This window comes from Heterodontus francisci, unplaced genomic scaffold (assembly GCF_036365525.1).
Source record: "Heterodontus francisci isolate sHetFra1 unplaced genomic scaffold, sHetFra1.hap1 HAP1_SCAFFOLD_632, whole genome shotgun sequence".
Classification (NCBI taxonomy): Eukaryota; Metazoa; Chordata; class Chondrichthyes; order Heterodontiformes; family Heterodontidae; genus Heterodontus; species Heterodontus francisci.
Window position 1 is genome coordinate 232,328 of NW_027141616.1, and position 25,191 is coordinate 257,518.

A 25,191-nucleotide genomic window follows, 5' to 3' on the forward strand; every position below is an offset into this window, starting at 1 on the left:
CAGAGACTGAGAGATAAAGAGTGAATCCAACACACATAAACCATACCAGAGACTGAGACATAAAGACTGAATCCAACACACATAAACCATACCAGAGACTGAGAGATACAGACTGAATACGACATGCATAAACCGTACCAGAGACTGAGAGATAAAGACTGAATCCAACACGCATAAACCGTACCAGAGACTGAGAGATACAGACTGAATCCAACACGCATAATCCGTACCAGAGACTGAGAGATACAGACTGAATCCAACATGCATAAACCTAACCAGAGACTGAGAGATACAGTCTGAATCCAACATGCATAAACCGTACCAGAGACTCACAGATAAAGACTGAATCCAACAGGCATAAACCATCGCAGAGACTGAGAGATACAGACTGAATCCAACACACAAAAACCGTACCAGAGACTGAGAGATACAGACTGAAACCAACACACATAAACTGTACCAGAGACTGAGAGATACAGACTGAATCCAACACACATAAACCGTACCAGAGACTGAGAGATACAGACTGAATCCAACACACAGAAACCGTACCAGAGACTGAGAGATACAGACTGAATCCAACACACATAAACTGTACCAGAGACTGAGACATAAAGACTGAATCCAACATGCATAAACTGTACCAGAGACTGAGAGATACAGACTGAATCCAACAAGCATAAACTGTACCAGAGACTGAGAGATACAGACTGAATCCAACATGCATAAACTGTACCAGAGACTGAGAGATACAGACTGAATCCAACAGGCATAAACCGTACCAGAGACTGAGAGATACAGACTGAATCCAACATGCATAATTTGTACCAGAGACTGAGAGATACAGACTGAATCCAACATGCATAAACTGTACCAGAGACTGAGAGATACAGACTGAATCCAACATGCATAATTTGTACCAGAGACTGAGAGATACAGACTGAATCCAACATGCATAAACCGTACCAGAGACTGAGAGATACAGACTGAATCCAACATGCATAAACTGTACCAGAGACTGAGAGATCCAGACTGAATCCAACATGCATAATTTGTACCAGAGACTGAGAGATACAGACTGAATCCAACATGCATAAACTGTACCAGAGACTGAGAGATACAGACTGAATCCAACATGCATAATTTGTACCAGAGACTGAGAGATACAGACTGAATCCAACATGCATAAACTGTACCAGAGACTGAGAGATACAGACTGAATCCAACATGCATAATTTGTACCAGAGACTGAGAGATACAGACTGAATCCAACATGCATAAACTGTACCAGAGACTGAGAGATAAAGAGTGAATCCAACACACATAAACCATACCAGAGACTGAGACATAAAGACTGAATCCAACACACATAAACCATACCAGAGACTGAGAGATACAGACTGAATACGACATGCATAAACCGTACCAGAGACTGAGAGATAAAGACTGAATCCAACACGCATAAACCGTACCAGAGACTGAGAGATACAGACTGAATCCAACACGCATAATCCGTACCAGAGACTGAGAGGTACAGACCGAATCCAACATGCATAAACCTAACCAGAGACTGAGAGATACAGTCTGAATCCAACATGCATAAACCGTACCAGAGACTCACAGATAACGACTGAATCCAACAGGCATAAACCATCGCAGAGACTGAGAGATACAGACTGAATCCAACACACAAAAACCGTACCAGAGACTGAGAGATACAGACTGAAACCAACACACATAAACTGTACCAGAGACTGAGAGATACAGACTGAATCCAACACACATAAACCGTACCAGAGACTGAGAGATACAGACTGAATCCAACACACAGAAACCGTACCAGAGACTGAGAGATACAGACTGAATCCAACACACATAAACTGTACCAGAGACTGAGACATAAAGACTGAATCCAACATGCATAAACTGTACCAGAGACTGAGAGATACAGACTGAATCCAACAAGCATAAACTGTACCAGAGACTGAGAGATACAGACTGAATCCAACACACATAAACCGTACCAGAGACTGAGAGATACAGACTGAATCCAACATGCATAATTTGTACCAGAGACTGAGAGATACAGACTGAATCCAACATGCATAAACTGTACCAGAGACTGAGAGATACAGACTGAATCCAACATGCATAATTTGTACCAGAGACTGAGAGATAAAGACTGAATCCAACATGCATAAACCGTACCAGAGACTGAGAGATACAGACTGAATCCAACATGCATAAACTGTACCAGAGACTGAGAGATACAGACTGAATCCAACATGCATAATTTGTACCAGAGACTGAGAGATACAGACTGAATCCAACATGCATAAACTGTACCAGAGACTGAGAGATACAGACTGAATCCAACATGCATAATTTGTACCAGAGACTGAGAGATACAGACTGAATCCAACATGCATAAACTGTACCAGAGACTGAGAGATACAGACTGAATCCAACATGCATAATTTGTACCAGAGACTGAGAGATACAGACTGAATCCAACATGCATAAACTGTACCAGAGACTGAGAGATACAGACTGAATCCAACATGCATAAACCGTACCAGAGACTGAGAGATACAGACTGAATCCAACATGCATAAACCGTACCAGAGACTGAGAGATACAGACTGAATCCAACACGCATAAACTGTACCAGAGACTCACAGATAAAGACTGAATCCAACAGGCATAAACCATCGCAGAGACTGAGAGATACAGACTGAATCCAACACACAAAAACCGTACCAGAGACTGAGAGATACAGACTGAAACCAACGCACAAAAACCGTACCAGAGACTGAGAGATACAGACTGAATCCAACACACAAAAACCGTACCAGAGACTGAGAGATACAGACTGAATCCAACACACATAAACCGTACCAGAGACTGAGAGATACAGACTGAATCCAACACACAGAAACCGTACCAGAGACTGAGAGATACAGACTGAATCCAACACACATAAACTGTACCAGAGACTGAGACATAAAGACTGAATCCAACACGCATAAACTGTACCAGAGACTGAGAGATACAGACTGAATCCAACATGCATAAACTGTACCAGAGACTGAGAGATACAGACTGAATCCAACAGGCATAAACCGTACCAGAGACTGAGAGATACAGACTGAATCCAACATGCATAATTTGTACCAGAGACTGAGAGATACAGACTGAATCCAACATGCATAAACTGTACCAGATACTGACAGATACAGACTGAATCCAACACGCATAAACTGTACCAGAGACTGAGAGATACAGACTGAATCCAACATGCATAAATCGTACCAGTGACTGAGAGATACAGACTGAATCCAACACGCATAAACTGTACCAGAGACTGAGAGATACAGTCTGAATACAACATGCATAAACTGTACCAGAGACTGAGAGATACAGTCTGAATACAACATGCATAAACTGTACCAGAGACTGAGAGATACAGACTGAATACGACATGCATAAACCGTACCAGAGACTGAGAGATAAAGACTGAATCCAACACGCATAAACTGTACCAGAGACTGAGAGATACAGACTGAATCCAACACACATAAACCGTACCAGAGACTGAGAGATACAGACTGAATCCAACATGCATAAACTGTACCAGAGACTGAGAGATACAGACTGAATCCAACAGGCATAAACTGTACCAGAGACTGAGAGATACAGACTGAATCCAACATGCATAAACTGTACCAGATACTGACAGATACAGACTGAATCCAACACGCATAAACTGTACCAGAGACTGAGAGATACAGACTGAATCCAACATGCATAAATCGTACCAGTGACTGAGAGATACAGACTGAATCCAACACGCATAAACTGTACCAGAGACTGAGAGATACAGTCTGAATACAACATGCATAAACTGTACCAGAGACTGAGAGATACAGTCTGAATACCACATGCATAAACCGTACCAGAGACTGAGAGATAAAGACTGAATCCAACACGCATAAACTGTACCAGAGACTGAGAGATACAGACTGAATCCAACACACATAAACCGTACCAGAGACTGAGAGATACAGACTGAATCCAACATGCATAAACTGTACCAGAGACTGAGAGATACAGACTGAATCCAACAGGCATAAACTGTACCAGAGACTGAGAGATACAGACTGAATCCAACATGCATAAACTGTACCAGATACTGACAGATACAGACTGAATCCAACACGTATAAACTGTACCAGAGACTGAGAGATACAGACTGAATCCAACACACATAAACCATCGCAGAGACTGAGAGATACAGACTGAATACAACACACAAAAACCGTACCAGAGACTGAGAGATACAGACTGAAACCAACACACATAAACTGTACCAGAGACTGAGTGATAAAGACTGAATCCAACACACATAAACCGTACCAGAGACTGAGAGATACAGACTGAATCCAACACACATAAACCGTACCAGAGACTGAGAGATACAGACTGAATCCAACATGCATAAATCGTACCAGTGACTGAGAGATACAGACTGAATCCAACACGCATAAACTGTACCAGAGACTGAGAGATACAGTCTGAATACAACATGCATAAACTGTACCAGAGACTGAGAGATACAGTCTGAATACAACATGCATAAACTGTACCAGAGACTGAGAGATACAGACTGAATACGACATGCATAAACCGTACCAGAGACTGAGAGATAAAGACTGAATCCAACACGCATAAACTGTACCAGAGACTGAGAGATACAGACTGAATCCAACATGCATAAATCGTACCAGTGACTGAGAGATACAGACTGAATCCAACACGCATAAACTGTACCAGAGACTGAGAGATACAGTCTGAATACAACATGCATAAACTGTACCAGAGACTGAGAGATACAGTCTGAATACAACATGCATAAACCGTACCAGAGACTGAGAGATAAAGACTGAATCCAACACGCATAAACTGTACCAGAGACTGAGAGATACAGACTGAATCCAACACACATAAACCGTACCAGAGACTGAGAGATACAGACTGAATCCAACATGCATAAACTGTACCAGAGACTGAGAGATACAGACTGAATCCAACAGGCATAAACTGTACCAGAGACTGAGAGATACAGACTGAATCCAACATGCATAAACTGTACCAGATACTGACAGATACAGACTGAATCCAACACGCATAAACTGTACCAGAGACTGAGAGATACAGACTGAATCCAACATGCATAAATCGTACCAGTGACTGAGAGATACAGACTGAATCCAACATGCATAAACTGTACCAGAGACTGAGAGATACAGTCTGAATACAACATGCATAAACTGTACCAGAGACTGAGAGATACAGTCTGAATACAACATGCATAAACTGTACCAGAGACTGAGAGATACAGACTGAATACGACATGCATAAACCGTACCAGAGACTGAGAGATAAAGACTGAATCCAACACGCATAAACCGTACCAGAGACTGAGAGATACAGTCTGAATACAACATGCATAAACTGTACCAGAGACTGAGAGATACAGACTGAATACGACATGCATAAACCGTACCAGAGACTGAGAGATACAGACTGAATCCAACACGCATAAACTGTACCAGAGACTGAGAGATACAGTCTGAATACAACATGCATAAACTGTTCCAGAGACTGAGAGATACAGACTGAATCCAACACACATAAACCATCGCAGAGACTGAGAGATACAGTCTGAATACAACATGCATAAACTGTACCAGAGACTGAGAGATACAGACTGAATCCAACACACATAAACCATCGCAGAGACTGAGAGATACAGACTGAATACAACACACAAAAACCGTACCAGAGACTGAGAGATACAGACTGAAACCAACACACATAAACTGTACCAGAGACTGAGTGATAAAGACTGAATCCAACACACATAAACCGTACCAGAGACTGAGAGATACAGACTGAATCCGACACACATAAACCGTACCAGAGACTGAGAGATAAAGACTGAATCTAACACACATAAACCGTACCAGAGACTGAGAGATACAGACTGAATCCAACACACATAAACTGTACCAGAGACTGAGAGATAAAGAGTGAATCCAACACACATAAACCATACCAGAGACTGAGACATAAAGACTGAATCCAACACACATAAACTGTACCAGAGACTGAGAGATAAAGAGTGAATCCAACACACATAAACCATACCAGAGACTGAGACATAAAGACTGAATCCAACACACATAAACCATACCAGAGACTGAGAGATACAGACTGAATACGACATGCATAAACCGTACCAGAGACTGAGAGATAAAGACTGAATCCAACACGCATAAACCGTACCAGAGACTGAGAGATACAGACTGAATCCAACACGCATAATCCGTACCAGAGACTGAGAGATACAGACTGAATCCAACATGCATAAACCTAACCAGAGACTGAGAGATACAGTCTGAATCCAACATGCATAAACCGTACCAGAGACTCACAGATAAAGACTGAATCCAACAGGCATAAACCATCGCAGAGACTGAGAGATACAGACTGAATCCAACACACAAAAACCGTACCAGAGACTGAGAGATACAGACTGAAACCAACACACATAAACTGTACCAGAGACTGAGAGATACAGACTGAATCCAACACACATAAACCGTACCAGAGACTGAGAGATACAGACTGAATCCAACACACAGAAACCGTACCAGAGACTGAGAGATACAGACTGAATCCAACACACATAAACTGTACCAGAGACTGAGACATAAAGACTGAATCCAACATGCATAAACTGTACCAGAGACTGAGAGATACAGACTGAATCCAACAAGCATAAACTGTACCAGAGACTGAGAGATACAGACTGAATCCAACACACATAAACCGTACCAGAGACTGAGAGATACAGACTGAATCCAACATGCATAAACTGTACCAGAGACTGAGAGATACAGACTGAATCCAACAGGCATAAACCGTACCAGAGACTGAGAGATACAGACTGAATCCAACATGCATAATTTGTACCAGAGACTGAGAGATACAGACTGAATCCAACATGCATAAACTGTACCAGAGACTGAGAGATACAGACTGAATCCAACATGCATAATTTGTACCAGAGACTGAGAGATACAGACTGAATCCAACATGCATAAACCGTACCAGAGACTGAGAGATACAGACTGAATCCAACATGCATAAACTGTACCAGAGACTGAGAGATACAGACTGAATCCAACATGCATAATTTGTACCAGAGACTGAGAGATACAGACTGAATCCAACATGCATAAACTGTACCAGAGACTGAGAGATACAGACTGAATCCAACATGCATAATTTGTACCAGAGACTGAGAGATACAGACTGAATCCAACATGCATAATTTGTACCAGAGACTGAGAGATACAGACTGAATCCAACATGCATAAACTGTACCAGAGACTGAGAGATACAGACTGAATCCAACATGCATAAACCGTACCAGAGACTGAGAGATACAGACTGAATCCAACATGCATAAACCGTACCAGAGACTGAGAGATACAGACTGAATCCAACACGCATAAACTGTACCAGAGACTCACAGATAAAGACTGAATCCAACAGGCATAAACCATCGCAGAGACTGAGAGATACAGACTGAATCCAACACACAAAAACCCTACCAGAGACTGAGAGATACAGACTGAAACCAACGCACAAAAACCGTACCAGAGACTGAGAGATACAGACTGAATCCAACACACAAAAACCGTACCAGAGACTGAGAGATACAGACTGAATCCAACACACATAAACCGTACCAGAGACTGAGAGATACAGACTGAATCCAACACACAGAAACCGTACCAGAGACTGAGAGATACAGACTGAATCCAACACACATAAACTGTACCAGAGACTGAGACATAAAGACTGAATCCAACACGCATAAACTGTACCAGAGACTGAGAGATACAGACTGAATCCAACACAAAAAAACCGTACCAGAGACTGAGAGATACAGACTGAATCCAACACACATAAACCGTACCAGAGACTGAGAGATACAGACTGAATCCAACACACAGAAACCGTACCAGAGACTGAGAGATACAGACTGAATCCAACACACATAAACTGTACCAGAGACTGAGACATAAAGACTGAATCCAACACGCATAAACTGTACCAGAGACTGAGAGATACAGACTGAATCCAACACACATAAACCGTACCAGAGACTGAGAGATACAGACTGAATCCAACACACAGAAACCGTACCAGAGACTGAGAGATACAGTCTGAATACAACATGCATAAACTGTACCAGAGACTGAGAGATACAGTCTGAATACCACATGCATAAACCGTACCAGAGACTGAGAGATAAAGACTGAATCCAACACGCATAAACTGTACCAGAGACTGAGAGATACAGACTGAATCCAACACACATAAACCGTACCAGAGACTGAGAGATACAGACTGAATCCAACATGCATAAACTGTACCAGAGACTGAGAGATACAGACTGAATCCAACAGGCATAAACAGTACCAGAGACTGAGAGATACAGACTGAATCCAACATGCATAAACTGTACCAGATACTGACAGATACAGACTGAATCCAACACGTATAAACTGTACCAGAGACTGAGAGATACAGACTGAATCCAACACACATAAACCATCGCAGAGACTGAGAGATACAGACTGAATACAACACACAAAAACCGTACCAGAGACTGAGAGATACAGACTGAAACCAACACACATAAACTGTACCAGAGACTGAGTGATAAAGACTGAATCCAACACACATAAACCGTACCAGAGACTGAGAGATACAGACTGAATCCAACATGCATAAATCGTACCAGTGACTGAGAGATACAGACTGAATCCAACACGCATAAACTGTACCAGAGACTGAGAGATACAGTCTGAATACAACATGCATAAACTGTACCAGAGACTGAGAGATACAGTCTGAATACAACATGCATAAACTGTACCAGAGACTGAGAGATACAGACTGAATACGACATGCATAAACCGTACCAGAGACTGAGAGATAAAGACTGAATGCAACACGCATAAACTGTACCAGAGACTGAGAGATACAGACTGAATCCAACACACATAAACCGTACCAGAGACTGAGAGATACAGACTGAATCCAACATGCATAAACTGTACCAGAGACTGAGAGATACAGACTGAATCCAACAGGCATAAACTGTACCAGAGACTGAGAGATACAGACTGAATCCAACATGCATAAACTGTACCAGATACTGACAGATACAGACTGAATCCAACATGCATAAACTGTACCAGAGACTGAGAGATACAGACTGAATCCAACATGCATAAATCGTACCAGTGACTGAGAGATACAGACTGAATCCAACACGCATAAACTGTACCAGAGACTGAGAGATACAGTCTGAATACAACATGCATAAACTGTACCAGAGACTGAGAGATACAGTCTGAATACAACATGCATAAACCGTACCAGAGACTGAGAGATAAAGACTGAATCCAACACGCATAAACTGTACCAGAGACTGAGAGATACAGACTGAATCCAACACACATAAACCGTACCAGAGACTGAGGGATACAGACTGAATCCAACATGCATAAACTGTACCAGAGACTGAGAGATACAGACTGAATCCAACAGGCATAAACTGTACCAGAGACTGAGAGATACAGACTGAATCCAACATGCATAAACTGTACCAGATACTGACAGATACAGACTGAATCCAACACGCATAAACTGTACCAGAGACTGAGAGATACAGACTGAATCCAACATGCATAAATCGTACCAGTGACTGAGAGATACAGACTGAATCCAACACGCATAAACTGTACCAGAGACTGAGAGATACAGTCTGAATACAACATGCATAAACTTTACCAGAGACTGAGAGATACAGTCTGAATACAACATGCATAAACTGTACCAGAGACTGAGAGATACAGACTGAATACAACATGCATAAACCGTACCAGAGACTGAGAGATACAGTCTGAATACAACATGCATAAACTGTACCAGAGACTGAGAGATACAGTCTGAATACAACATGCATAAACCGTACCAGAGACTGAGAGATAAAGACTGAATCCAACACGCATAAACTGTACCAGAGACTGAGAGATACAGACTGAATCCAACACACATAAACCGTACCAGAGACTGAGGGATACAGACTGAATCCAACATGCATAAACTGTACCAGAGACTGAGAGATACAGACTGAATCCAACAGGCATAAACTGTACCAGAGACTGAGAGATACAGACTGAATCCAACATGCATAAACTGTACCAGATACTGACAGATACAGACTGAATCCAACACGCATAAACTGTACCAGAGACTGAGAGATACAGACTGAATCCAACATGCATAAATCGTACCAGTGACTGAGAGATACAGACTGAATCCAACACGCATAAACTGTACCAGAGACTGAGAGATACAGTCTGAATACAACATGCATAAACTGTACCAGAGACTGAGAGATACAGTCTGAATACAACATGCATAAACTGTACCAGAGACTGAGAGATACAGACTGAATACGACATGCATAAACCGTACCAGAGACTGAGAGATAAAGACTGAATCCAACACGCATAAACCGTACCAGAGACTGAGAGATACAGTCTGAATACAACATGCATAAACTGTACCAGAGACTGAGAGATACAGACTGAATACGACATGCATAAACCGTACCAGAGACTGAGAGATACAGTCTGAATACAACATGCATAAACTGTACCAGAGACTGAGAGATACAGACTGAATCCAACACACATAAACCATCGCAGAGACTGAGAGATACAGTCTGAATACAACATGCATAAACTGTACCAGAGACTGAGAGATACAGACTGAATCCAACACACATAAACCATCGCAGAGACTGAGAGATACAGACTGAATACAACACACAAAAACCGTACCAGAGACTGAGAGATACAGACTGAAACCAACACACATAAACTGTACCAGAGACTGAGTGATAAAGACTGAATCCAACACACATAAACCGTACCAGAGACTGAGAGATACAGACTGAATCCAACACACATAAACCGTACCAGAGACTGAGAGATAAAGACTGAATCTAACACACATAAACCGTACCAGAGACTGAGAGATACAGACTGAATCCAACACACATAAACTGTACCAGAGACTGAGAGATACAGACTGAATCCAACACACATAAACCGTACCAGAGACTGAGAGATACAGACTGAATCCAACACACAGAAACCGTACCAGAGACTGAGAGATACAGACTGAATCCAACACACATAAACTGTACCAGAGACTGAGACATAAAGACTGAATCCAACACGCATAAACTGTACCAGAGACTGAGAGATACAGACTGAATCCAACACACATAAACCGTACCAGAGACTGAGAGATACAGACTGAATCCAACACACAGAAACCGTACCAGAGACTGAGAGATACAGTCTGAATACAACATGCATAAACTGTACCAGAGACTGAGAGATACAGTCTGAATACCACATGCATAAACCGTACCAGAGACTGAGAGATAAAGACTGAATCCAACACGCATAAACTGTACCAGAGACTGAGAGATACAGACTGAATCCAACACACATAAACCGTACCAGAGACTGAGAGATACAGACTGAATCCAACATGCATAAACTGTACCAGAGACTGAGAGATACAGACTGAATCCAACAGGCATAAACTGTACCAGAGACTGAGAGATACAGACTGAATCCAACATGCATAAACTGTACCAGATACTGACAGATACAGACTGAATCCAACACGTATAAACTGTACCAGAGACTGAGAGATACAGACTGAATCCAACACACATAAACCATCGCAGAGACTGAGAGATACAGACTGAATACAACACACAAAAACCGTACCAGAGACTGAGAGATACAGACTGAAACCAACACACATAAACTGTACCAGAGACTGAGTGATAAAGACTGAATCCAACACACATAAACCGTACCAGAGACTGAGAGATACAGACTGAATCCAACATGCATAAATCGTACCAGTGACTGAGAGATACAGACTGAATCCAACACGCATAAACTGTACCAGAGACTGAGAGATACAGTCTGAATACAACATGCATAAACTGTACCAGAGACTGAGAGATACAGTCTGAATACAACATGCATAAACTGTACCAGAGACTGAGAGATACAGACTGAATACGACATGCATAAACCGTACCAGAGACTGAGAGATAAAGACTGAATGCAACACGCATAAACTGTACCAGAGACTGAGAGATACAGACTGAATCCAACACACATAAACCGTACCAGAGACTGAGAGATACAGACTGAATCCAACATGCATAAACTGTACCAGAGACTGAGAGATACAGACTGAATCCAACAGGCATAAACTGTACCAGAGACTGAGAGATACAGACTGAATCCAACATGCATAAACTGTACCAGATACTGACAGATACAGACTGAATCCAACATGCATAAACTGTACCAGAGACTGAGAGATACAGACTGAATCCAACATGCATAAATCGTACCAGTGACTGAGAGATACAGACTGAATCCAACACGCATAAACTGTACCAGAGACTGAGAGATACAGTCTGAATACAACATGCATAAACTGTACCAGAGACTGAGAGATACAGTCTGAATACAACATGCATAAACCGTACCAGAGACTGAGAGATAAAGACTGAATCCAACACGCATAAACTGTACCAGAGACTGAGAGATACAGACTGAATCCAACACACATAAACCGTACCAGAGACTGAGGGATACAGACTGAATCCAACACGCATAAACTGTACCAGAGACTGAGAGATACAGACTGAATCCAACATGCATAAATCGTACCAGTGACTGAGAGATACAGACTGAATCCAACACGCATAAACTGTACCAGAGACTGAGAGATACAGTCTGAATACAACATGCATAAACTGTACCAGAGACTGAGAGATACAGTCTGAATACAACATGCATAAACTGTACCAGAGACTGAGAGATACAGACTGAATACGACATGCATAAACCGTACCAGAGACTGAGAGATAAAGACTGAATCCAACACGCATAAACCGTACCAGAGACTGAGAGATACAGTCTGAATACAACATGCATAAACTGTACCAGAGACTGAGAGATACAGACTGAATACGACATGCATAAACCGTACCAGAGACTGAGAGATACAGACTGAATCCAACACGCATAAACTGTCCCAGAGACTGAGAGATACAGACTGAATCCAACACGCATAAACTGTACCAGAGACTGAGAGATACAGTCTGAATACAACATGCATAAACTGTACCAGAGACTGAGAGATACAGACTGAATCCAACACACATAAACCATCGCAGAGACTGAGAGATACAGTCTGAATACAACATGCATAAACTGTACCAGAGACTGAGAGATACAGACTGAATCCAACACACATAAACCATCGCAGAGACTGAGAGATACAGACTGAATACAACACACAAAAACCGTACCAGAGACTGAGAGATACAGACTGAAACCAACACACATAAACTGTACCAGAGACTGAGTGATAAAGACTGAATCCAACACACATAAACCGTACCAGAGACTGAAAGATACAGACTGAATCCAACACACATAAACCGTACCAGAGACTGAGAGATAAAGACTGAATCTAACACACATAAACCGTACCAGAGACTGAGAGATACAGACTGAATCCAACACACATAAACTGTACCAGAGACTGAGAGATAAAGAGTGAATCCAACACACATAAACCATACCAGAGACTGAGACATAAAGACTGAATCCAACACACATAAACTGTACCAGAGACTGAGAGATAAAGAGTGAATCCAACACACATAAACCATACCAGAGACTGAGACATAAAGACTGAATCCAACACACATAAACCATACCAGAGACTGAGAGATACAGACTGAATACGACATGCATAAACCGTACCAGAGACTGAGAGATAAAGACTGAATCCAACACACATAAACCGTACCAGAGACTGAGAGATACAGACTGAATCCAACACGCATAATCCGTACCAGAGACTGAGAGATACAGACTGAATCCAACATGCATAAACCTAACCAGAGACTGAGAGATACAGTCTGAATCCAACATGCATAAACCGTACCAGAGACTCACAGATAAAGACTGAATCCAACAGGCATAAACCATCGCAGAGACTGAGAGATACAGACTGAATCCAACACACAAAAACCGTACCAGAGACTGAGAGATACAGACTGAAACCAACACACATAAACTGTACCAGAGACTGAGAGATACAGACTGAATCCAACACACATAAACCGTACCAGAGACTGAGAGATACAGACTGAATCCAACACACAGAAACCGTACCAGAGACTGAGAGATACAGACTAAATCCAACACACATAAACTGTACCAGAGACTGAGACATAAAGACTGAATCCAACATGCATAAACTGTACCAGAGACTGAGAGATACAGACTGAATCCAACAAGCATAAACTGTACCAGAGACTGAGAGATACAGACTGAATCCAACACACATAAACCGTACCAGAGACTGAGAGATACAGACTGAATCCAACATGCATAAACTGTACCAGAGACTGAGAGCTACAGACTGAATCCAACAGGCATAAACCGTACCAGAGACTGAGAGATACAGACTGAATCCAACATGCATAATTTGTACCAGAGACTGAGAGATACAGACTGAATCCAACATGCATAAACTGTACCAGAGACTGAGAGATACAGACTGAATCCAACATGCATAATTTGTACCAGAGACTGAGAGATACAGACTGAATCCAACATGCATAAACCGTACCAGAGACTGAGAGATACAGACTGAATCCAACATGCATAATTTGTACCAGAGACTGAGAGATACAGACTGAATCCAACATGCATAAACTGTACCAGAGACTGAGAGATACAGACTGAATCCAACATGCATAATTTGTACCAGAGACTGAGAGATACAGACTGAATCCAACATGCATAAACCGTACCAGAGACTGAGAGATACAGACTGAATCCAACACGCATAAACTGTACCAGAGACTCACAGATAAAGACTGAATCCAACAGGCATAAACCATCGCAGAGACTGAGAGATACAGACTGAATCCAACACACAAAAACCGTACCAGAGACTGAGAGATACAGACTGAAACCAACGCACAAAAACCGTACCAGAGACTGAGAGATACAGACTGAATCCAACACACAAAAACCGTACCAGAGACTGAGAGATACAGACTGAATACGACATGCATAAACCGTACCAGAGACTGAGAGATAAAGACTGAATCCAACACGCATAAACCGTACCAGAGACTGAGAGATACAGTCTGAATACAACATGCATAAACTGTACCAGAGACTGAGAGATACAGACTGAATACGACATGCATAAACCGTACCAGAGACTGAGAGATACAGACTGAATCCAACACGCATAAACTGTCCCAGAGACTGAGAGATACAGACTGAATCCAACACGCATAAACTGTACCAGAGACTGAGAGATACAGTCTGAATACAACATGCATAAACTGTACCAGAGACTGAGAGATACAGACTGAATCCAACACACATAAACCATCGCAGAGACTGAGAGATACAGTCTGAATACAACATGCATAAACTGTACCAGAGACTGAGAGATACAGACTGAATCCAACACACATAAACCATCGCAGAGACTGAGAGATACAGACTGAATACAACACACAAAAACCGTACCAGAGACTGAGAGATACAGACTGAAACCAACACACATAAACTGTACCAGAGACTGAGTGATAAAGACTGAATCCAACACACATAAACCGTACCAGAGACTGAGAGATACAGACTGAATCCAACACACATAAACCGTACCAGAGACTGAGAGATAAAGACTGAATCTAACACACATAAACCGTACCAGAGACTGAGAGATACAGACTGAATCCAACACACATAAACTGTACCAGAGACTGAGAGATAAAGAGTGAATCCAACACACATAAACCATACCAGAGACTGAGACATAAAGACTGAATCCAACACACATAAACTGTACCAGAGACTGAGAGATAAAGAGTGAATCCAACACACATAAACCATACCAGAGACTGAGACATAAAGACTGAATCCAACACACATAAACCATACCAGAGACTGAGAGATACAGACTGAATACGACATGCATAAACCGTACCAGAGACTGAGAGATAAAGACTGAATCCAACACACATAAACCGTACCAGAGACTGAGAGATACAGACTGAATCCAACACGCATAATCCGTACCAGAGACTGAGAGATACAGACTGAATCCAACATGCATAAACCTAACCAGAGACTGAGAGATACAGTCTGAATCCAACATGCATAAACCGTACCAGAGACTCACAGATAAAGACTGAATCCAACAGGCATAAACCATCGCAGAGACTGAGAGATACAGACTGAATCCAACACACAAAAACCGTACCAGAGACTGAGAGATACAGACTGAAACCAACACACATAAACTGTACCAGAGACTGAGAGATACAGACTGAATCCAACACACATAAACCGTACCAGAGACTGAGAGATACAGACTGAATCCAACACACAGAAACCGTACCAGAGACTGAGAGATACAGACTGAATCCAACACACATAAACTGTACCAGAGACTGAGACATAAAGACTGAATCCAACATGCATAAACTGTACCAGAGACTGAGAGATACAGACTGAATCCAACAAGCATAAACTGTACCAGAGACTGAGAGATACAGACTGAATCCAACACACATAAACCGTACCAGAGACTGAGAGATACAGACTGAATCCAACATGCATAAACTGTACCAGAGACTGAGAGATACAGACTGAATCCAACAGGCATAAACCGTACCAGAGACTGAGAGATACAGACTGAATCCAACATGCATAATTTGTACCAGAGACTGAGAGATACAGACTGAATCCAACATGCATAAACTGTACCAGAGACTGAGAGATACAGACTGAATCCAACATGCATAATTTGTACCAGAGACTGAGAGATACAGACTGAATCCAACATGCATAAACCGTACCAGAGACTGAGAGATACAGACTGAATCCAACATGCATAAACTGTACCAGAGACTGAGAGATACAGACTGAATCCAACATGCATAATTTGTACCAGAGACTGAGAGATACAGACTGAATCCAACATGCATAAACTGTACCAGAGACTGAGAGATACAGACTGAATCCAACATGCATAATTTGTACCAGAGACTGAGAGATACAGACTGAATCCAACATGCATAAACTGTACCAGAGACTGAGAGATACAGACTGAATCCAACATGCATAAACTGTACCAGAGACTGAGAGATACAGACTGAATCCAACATGCATAAACCGTACCAGAGACTGAGAGATACAGACTGAATCCAACATGCATAAACCGTACCAGTGACTGAGAGATACAGACTGAATCCAACACGCATAAACTGTACCAGAGACTCACAGATAAAGACTGAATCCAACAGGCATAAACCATCGCAGAGACTGAGAGATACAGACTGAATCCAACACACAAAAACCGTACCAGAGACTGAGAGATACAGACTGAAACCAACGCACAAAAACCGTACCAGAGACTGAGAGATACAGACTGAATCCAACACACAAAAACCGTACCAGAGACTGAGAGATACAGACTGAATCCAACACACATAAACCGTACCAGAGACTGAGAGATACAGACTGAATCCAACACACAGAAACCGTACCAGAGACTGAGAGATACAGACTGAATCCAACACACATAAACTGTACCAGAGACTGAGACATAAAGACTGAATCCAACACGCATAAACTGTACCAGAGACTGAGAGATACAGACTGAATCCAACACGCATAAACTGTACCAGAGACTGAGAGATACAGACTGAATCCAACACACATAAACCGTACCAGAGACTGAGAGATACAGACTGAATCCAACATGCATAAACTGTACCAGAGACTGAGAGATACAGACTGAATCCAACAGGCATAAACCGTACCAGAGACTGAGAGATACAGACTGAATCCAACATGCATAATTTGTACCAGAGACTGAGAGATACAGACTGAATCCAACATGCATAAACTGTACCAGATACTGACAGATACAGACTGAATCCAACACGCATAAACTGTACCAGAGACTGAGAGATACAGACTGAATCCAACATGCATAAATCGTACCAGTGACTGAGAGATACAGACTGAATCCAACACGCATAAACTGTACCAGAGACTGAGAGATACAGTCTGAATACAACATGCATAAACTGTAGCAGAGACTGAGAGATACAGACTGAATACGACACGCATAAACTGTACCAGAGACTGACAGAAACAGACTGAATCCAACACGCATAAACCGTACCAGAGACTGAGATACAGACTGAATCTAACACGCATAAACTGTACAGAGACTGAGAGATAGAGACTGAATCTAACACGCATAAACTGTACAGAGACTGAGAGATAGAGACTGAATCTAACACGCATAAACTGTACCAGAGACTGAGAGTTAGAGACTGAATCCAACACGCATAAACCATAGCAGAGACTGAGAGATACAGACTGAATCCAACACGCAGACTGAATCTCTCACCGTCTTTTCCTGGTTTGCTCAGTGCCTTTTTGAGTCCGCAGTATCTTTCTTTTATTTTACGTTTTTCTGTCTGTTCCTTTCTGAATGCTAATAGTCGTTTGCTGTTTTTCTGTGTGTTTTTCTCTGCCTGCCCCATTCTTGGTGCTGTTACTCAGTGTCCTTATGGCATTGTGCAGTGAGGGTGAGTCTGTCAGCACATGTGTTGCTGAGTCCGGGGTTCTTGAGCTAGCTGACTGCAAGGCTATTATTTTAAAAAGATCAAGAAAAAAAGACATCTCTTTGGCGAAGACATCGCAGTAATATGTGGCTTGAACAAATTCAATCGACAGCAGAGTGGCGCAGCGGAAGCGTGCTGGGCCCATAACCCAGAGGTCGATGGATCGAAACCATTCTCTGCTATTTATTTTTCCTGGTAACGCAAACAACTCACTTTTAAAACTTTGTGTTACCCACAATCGCATCACGCATCTGAAAACACTTGAATGCCATCAGCTATCCTTCCACTCAACCGACCAATCTGCAACAAATTACTCTTTTGCTCACACGAACACAAGCTGCACAAGCTGCAAACACGGACCAGCCGACTCTCTCTCCCCTTTGTCAACCCCTTCCTGCAGCGCCTTCTCTCCACCACCAGATGGTGATGTTGGCCACGGTAAAACCAGGGCAAATGGTCAAATCGAGGAGATGGTCAGTAACAGAAAATAAAACAGGGAACACCTTGACACACCAACAGAGAACACCTTTACACAACAGAAAACATATTTACACAACAGGAAATACCTTTAGACAACAGGGAACACACCATATAAATGCTCTCTTTCTCCATCTCAGTCTCGTTGTCTGTCTCTTTCGATCACTTTCTGATTCCTACAATACTCTGTTGCTGGTTTTTTGTGTGTTTTTCTCTCTGCCCCACTGTCGATGGTGTTACTCAGCGTTCTTGTAACATTGTGTAGCCAGGCTGAGCCTCCCATCACCTGCGTTGGCGGCATCTGTTAATAGTTAACGTTTCAGGTTTGTTTCGTTAACTCACGTTAACTCTGTTCCTCTTTGGCAGATGCCGCCAGACCTGCTGAGTATTTCAAGCATCTTCTGTTTATGTTTCAGATTTCCCTTGGAGGAGAGAAGGCTGAGAGGTGATTTGATAGAGGTATTCTAAATCATGAGGGGTCTGGACAGAGTAGATAGAGAGAAACTGTTCCCACTCGTGAAAGGATCAAGAAGGAGAGGGCACAGATTTAAAGTATTTGGTAAGAGAAGCAAAAGTGACATGAGGAAAAAATTTTCACACAGCGAGTGGTTAAGGTCTGGAATGCGCTGCCTGAGAAAGTGGTGGAGGCAGGTTCTGCCTCCAAGCATTCAAAAGGGAATTAGACAGTTAAGTGAAAAAGAAGCATGTGCAGGGATATGGGGAGAAGGCAGGAGAATGGGACTGAGGGAATTGCTCTTTCAGAGAGCCGGGGCAGACATGATGGGCCGAATGGCCTCCTTCTGCACTGTAACAATTCTGTGATTCTGCGGTGAGCAGAGCAGACACACGAGCTCAATGACAGGAGAGCTCGGCCGTCCCTGAGTTTCAGCTCCCGGCTCTTAGATTTCCTCATCCACTCTGTCTTTACTGTGGATGTTCAGGGGTTCCTTGTCGGATCTGAGGACTGTATCCATTAAACATTCTGTGCCAGGAGATCCACACACTCTCTGTTACCAAGATTTATGGGTTATTTATACCCCCAGCTCCCTCTGCTCCTGCACCTGCTTAGAATTGTTCCCTTTATTCTATATTGTCTCTCCATGTTCTTCTTACCAAATGAATCACCTAATTTCTCTGCATTGAACTTCATCTGCCATCAGTCCACCAACTTGTCTATGTCCTTTTGAAGTTCTACACTATCCTCCTCACAGTTCACAATGCTTCCAAGTTTCATATTATCCACAAACTTTGAAATTCTGCCCTGTACACCAAGGTCTCGGTCATTAATATATATCAGGAAAGGCAAGGGTCCCAACACTGATCCCTGGGGAATTCCACTACAAACCTTCCTCCAGCCCAAATAAACATCCATTGATCACCACACTTTGTTTCCTGTCACTCAGCCATGTTGCTACTGTCCCTTTTATTCCATGAGTATCTAATGCTTTTTGAAAGTTCATGTACACCATGTCAACAGCATTGTCCTCAATAACCCTCTCTGTTACCTCCTCAAAAAACTCCAGAAAGTTAGTTAAACATAATTTTCCCTTAAGACATATCCATGCTGGCTTTCCTTAATTAACTCGCATTTCTCCATGTGACTATTGATTTTGTCCCGAATTTTCTTTTCTATAAGTTTTCCCACCACCGAAGTTAAACTTACTGGCCGATAGTTGCTGGGCTTATCTTTACAACCTTTTTTGAACAAGGGTGTTCTCTCTTTGGCCTCCTTATCTCGAGACACAATGGGTAAGCGCCTGGAGGTGGTCAGTGGTGTGTGGAGCAGCGCCTGGAGTGGCTATAAAGGCCAATTCTAGAGTGACAGGCTCTTCCACAGGTGCTGCAGATAAGATTGGTTGTCGGGGCTGTTACACAGTTGGCTCTCTCCTTGCGCTTCTGCCTTTTTTCCTGCCAACTGCTAAGTCTTTTCGACTCGCCACACTTTAGCCCCGCCTTTATGGCTGCCCGCCAGCTCTGGCGAACGCTGGCAACTGACTCCCACGACTTGTGATCAATGTCACAGGACTTCATGTCACGTTTGCAGACGTCTTTAAACTGGAGACATGGACGGCCGGTGGGTCTGATACCAGTGGCGAGCTTGCTGTACAATGTGTCTTTGGGGATCCTGCCAACTTCCATGCGGCTCACATGGCCAAGCCATCTCAAGCGCTGCTGACTCAGTAGTGTGCATAAGCTGGGGGTGTTGGCCCCCTCGAGGACTTCTGTGTTGGAGGTCCTGCCACCCGATGCCAAGGATTCTCCGGAGGCAGCGAAGATGGAATGAATTGAGATGTCGCTCTTGACTGATATACGTTGTCCAGGCCTCGCTGTCATAGAGCAAGGTACTGAGGACACAGGCTTGATACACTCGGAGCTTTGTGTTCCGTGTCAGTGTGCCATTTTCCCACACTCTCTTGGCCAGTCTGGACATAGCAGTAGAAGCCTTTCCCATGCGCTTGTTGATTTCTGCATCGAGGGACAGGTTACTGGTGATAGTTGAGCCTAGGTAGGTGAACTCTTGAACCACTTCCAGAGCGTGGTCGCCAATATTGATGGATGGAGCATTTCTGACGTCCTGTCCCATGATGTTCGTTTTCTTGCGACTGATGGTTAGGCCAAATTTGTTGCAGGCAGCCGCAAACCTGTCGATGAGACTCTGCAGACACTCTTCAGTGTGAGATGTTAAAGCAGCATTGTCAGCAAAGAGGAGTTCCCTGATGAGGACTGTCCGTACTTTGGACTTTGCTCTTAGACGGGCAAGGTTGAACAACCTGCCCCCTGATCTTGTGTGGAGGAAAATTCCTTCTTCTGAAGACTTGAACACATGTGAGAGCAGCAGGGAGAAGAAAATCCCAAAAAGTGTGGGTGCGAGAACACAGCCCTGTTTCACGCCACTCAGGATTGGAAAGGGGTCTGATGAGGAGCCATCATGTTGAATTGTGCCTTTCATATTGTCATGGAATGAGGTGATGATACTTAGTAGCTTTGGTGGACATCCAATCTTTTCTAGTAGTCTGAAGAGACCACGTCTGCTGACGAGGTCAAAGGCTTTGGTGAGATCTATGAAAGCAATGTAGAGGGGCATCTGTTGTTCACGGCATTTCTCCTGTATCTGACGAAGGGAGAACAGCATGTCAATGGTTGATCTCTCTGCTCGAAAGCCACACTGTGCCTCAGGGTAGACGCGCTCGGCCAGCTTCTGGAGCCTGTTTAAAGCGACTCGAGCAAAGACTTTCCCCACTATGCTGAGCAGGGAGATTCCACTGTAGTTGTTGCAGTCACCACGGTCACCTTTGTTTTTATAGAGGGTGATGATATTGGCATTGTGCATGTCCTGAGGTACTGCTCCCTCGTCCCAGCACAGGCAAAGCAGTTCATGTAGTGCTGAGAGTATAGCAGGCTTGGCACTCTTGATTATTTTAGGGGTAATGCTGTCCTTCAAAGGGGCTTTTCCGCTGGTTAGAGAATCAATGGCATCACTGAGTTCCGATTTTGTTGGCTGTATGTCCAGCTCATCCATGACTGGTAGAGGCTGGGCTGCATTGAGGGCAGTCTCAGTGACTACATTCTCCCTGGAGTACAGTTCTAGGTAATGCTCAACCCAGCGGTCCATTTGCTTGCGTTGGTCAGTGATCGTGTCCCCTGATTTAGACTTGAGGGGGGCGATCTTCTTGATGGTTGGCCCAAAAGCTCTCTTAATGCCATCATACATTCCTCTGATGTTTCCGATGTCTGAGGCCAGCTGAATATGACTGCATAGGTGTTGCCAGTAGTCGTTTGCACAGCGCCTGGCTGTTCTTTGTGCAGTGCTTCTGGCTGCTTTAAATGCTACGGATGTTAAATCGCTGGGGGCTTTCTTGTTGTTCAACAGTGCAATGCACTTAGCGGCTATGACAGGTTCCAGCTCTTCAGTATGAGATTGAAATCAGTCTGCATTTCTCTTCGCACCTTTGCTGTAGGTGGTCAAAGCTGACTCATAGATGGCGTCTCTGATGTGGGCCCACTTGGTCTCAGCATCCCCTGTGGGAATGTTTTGAAGGGCTGTTACAAGTGAGTTTAGAAATTTTTGTAACAGCTGTGGATGAGAAATTCTGCTCGTGTTGATGCGCGGGCGGCCCTTCTGCTTGGAATGATGCAAGTTCTTTGGTCTGAGTCTAACCTTGCTGCACACCAGGGAGTGGTCGGTGTCGCAGTCCGCGCTGTGGAAGCTGCGTGTGATTTGAACACTGTTTAAGGAGGCTCGCCTTGTGACGATGAGGTCTAGCTGGTGCCAACGACGTGATCTTGGGTGCCTCCATGAAACCTGGTGACAGGGTTTAGTGTGAAAGAACGAGTTGGTGATGCAGAGGTTATGATAGGTACACAACTCAAGCAGTCCCTGCCCATTCTCATTCATCTTTCCAACGCCATAGCGCCCAAGGCAGGAGAGCCATGAGTCATGGTCGGCCCCAACCCTGGCATTAAATTCCCCCAGCAGGAACAGGTGTTCGGTGTTGGGGATGCTAGAGATCCACTTGCGGGGAGGCGAGTCTCCTGAAGTGCTGCAATGTCCACATTGAGTCTTCTGAGCTCGTTGTTAATGATGGCGGTCTTTCGAGAATCGTCGATTTGTGTAAGGTCTTCCGACAGGCCAGGACACATAGTTCTGACGTTCCAGCTTGCAAAGCGAAGGGCTGGTACCTTCTTTCCTTTTTTCATGTTGTTTGGTGCGGTGTATCAGTCCACCTTTCGGGCAATGACCCTGAGCTCCAAGCACCCATTGAAGCAGGTGGACTGTGGCGGGACAGAACCTTATTGACTGGGGGCTGCCCGGTTTGAGGCGGGCGGTAGCTGTCCAGTGAGGTGCGATGACCTCTCCCACCGACAAAGGTAACCCACGGCGCCCAATCTCTACGCCAATTTAGCTGGACTTATAACCCGTAACTGCTGCCTTCCGTGTTGTTTCAGTCGCTGTGAGGCGACTATGGAGTGACCTCTCCATGGCGCATGCCTGGGCGAATGTATGGAGGTTGAGAGTTGCCCAGGCGTCAACCCCCCCTCTCGGCATTTCTGGTCCAAAGGAGTGCAGAGCAGGAACTGCCGGAAACATGCCAAAGGTGACACATGACCGCCTATGGGGTTCCACTCCGGATTATCTGTTAGGGTTTACTCCCTTCGCCTTGGTCTCTCCCGAGACGCACACAAGGCAGTGGGGTTGTTAGGGCCCCTACACAGGTGTAGGAGGATGCTGGTGGGAGGAGGGGGTGCGAGGGGGAGGGGTGGAGGGAAGGGGGTGCGAGGGGGAGTTGGGAAGGGGGCTGTAAGGGGGTGGGGGTGGGTGCAGGGGAAGGGGGTGCAGGGGGAAGATGGTGCGAGGGGGGGCTGGGAAGGGGTTGTGAGGGGGGAGGGGGGTGCGGCGTGGTTGGGGAGCTGAGAGAGTGGAGCTGGGAAGGGGAAGGGTGTAACGTTGGCAATTCTCCAGTCCTCTGGCACCTCCCCCGAGTCTAAGACACTTCCGGGTCTCTTTAGTTTTGAATGAAAAGATGAAAAGGGCCGTTCGGTTTTCCTCTCACTGAGAGCGTGTTTCACTCGGGTTAATATAACCCGGGACTTTTGCTGCTGAAATGAATTTTTCAAGGTCCCAGCAAACACACCGGCTCCCTCCTTTCTCCCTTCTTTCTATCGGATTGTTTTACCAGGAGGGGCTCAATAATAACAAACCCCCTGCAGGGAATGACCGCAAATTGAGCATCTAAATGGGGCAAGTGGGCAGCTTTCTGGGTTCTAGGTTCCCC

The 25,191-nt window shown here is 43.8% G+C and overlaps 1 non-coding gene across 1 annotated transcript; it reads left to right on the forward strand.

Annotated features, from left to right (window-relative positions):
- Window positions 1–19,050: 19,050 nt before the first annotated feature.
- trnam-cau (transfer RNA methionine (anticodon CAU)) lies at window positions 19,051–19,122 on the forward strand. Its single transcript has one exon. It is a non-coding gene; the product is annotated as a tRNA-Met (tRNA).
- The last annotated feature ends 6,069 nt before the right edge of the window (window positions 19,123–25,191 follow it).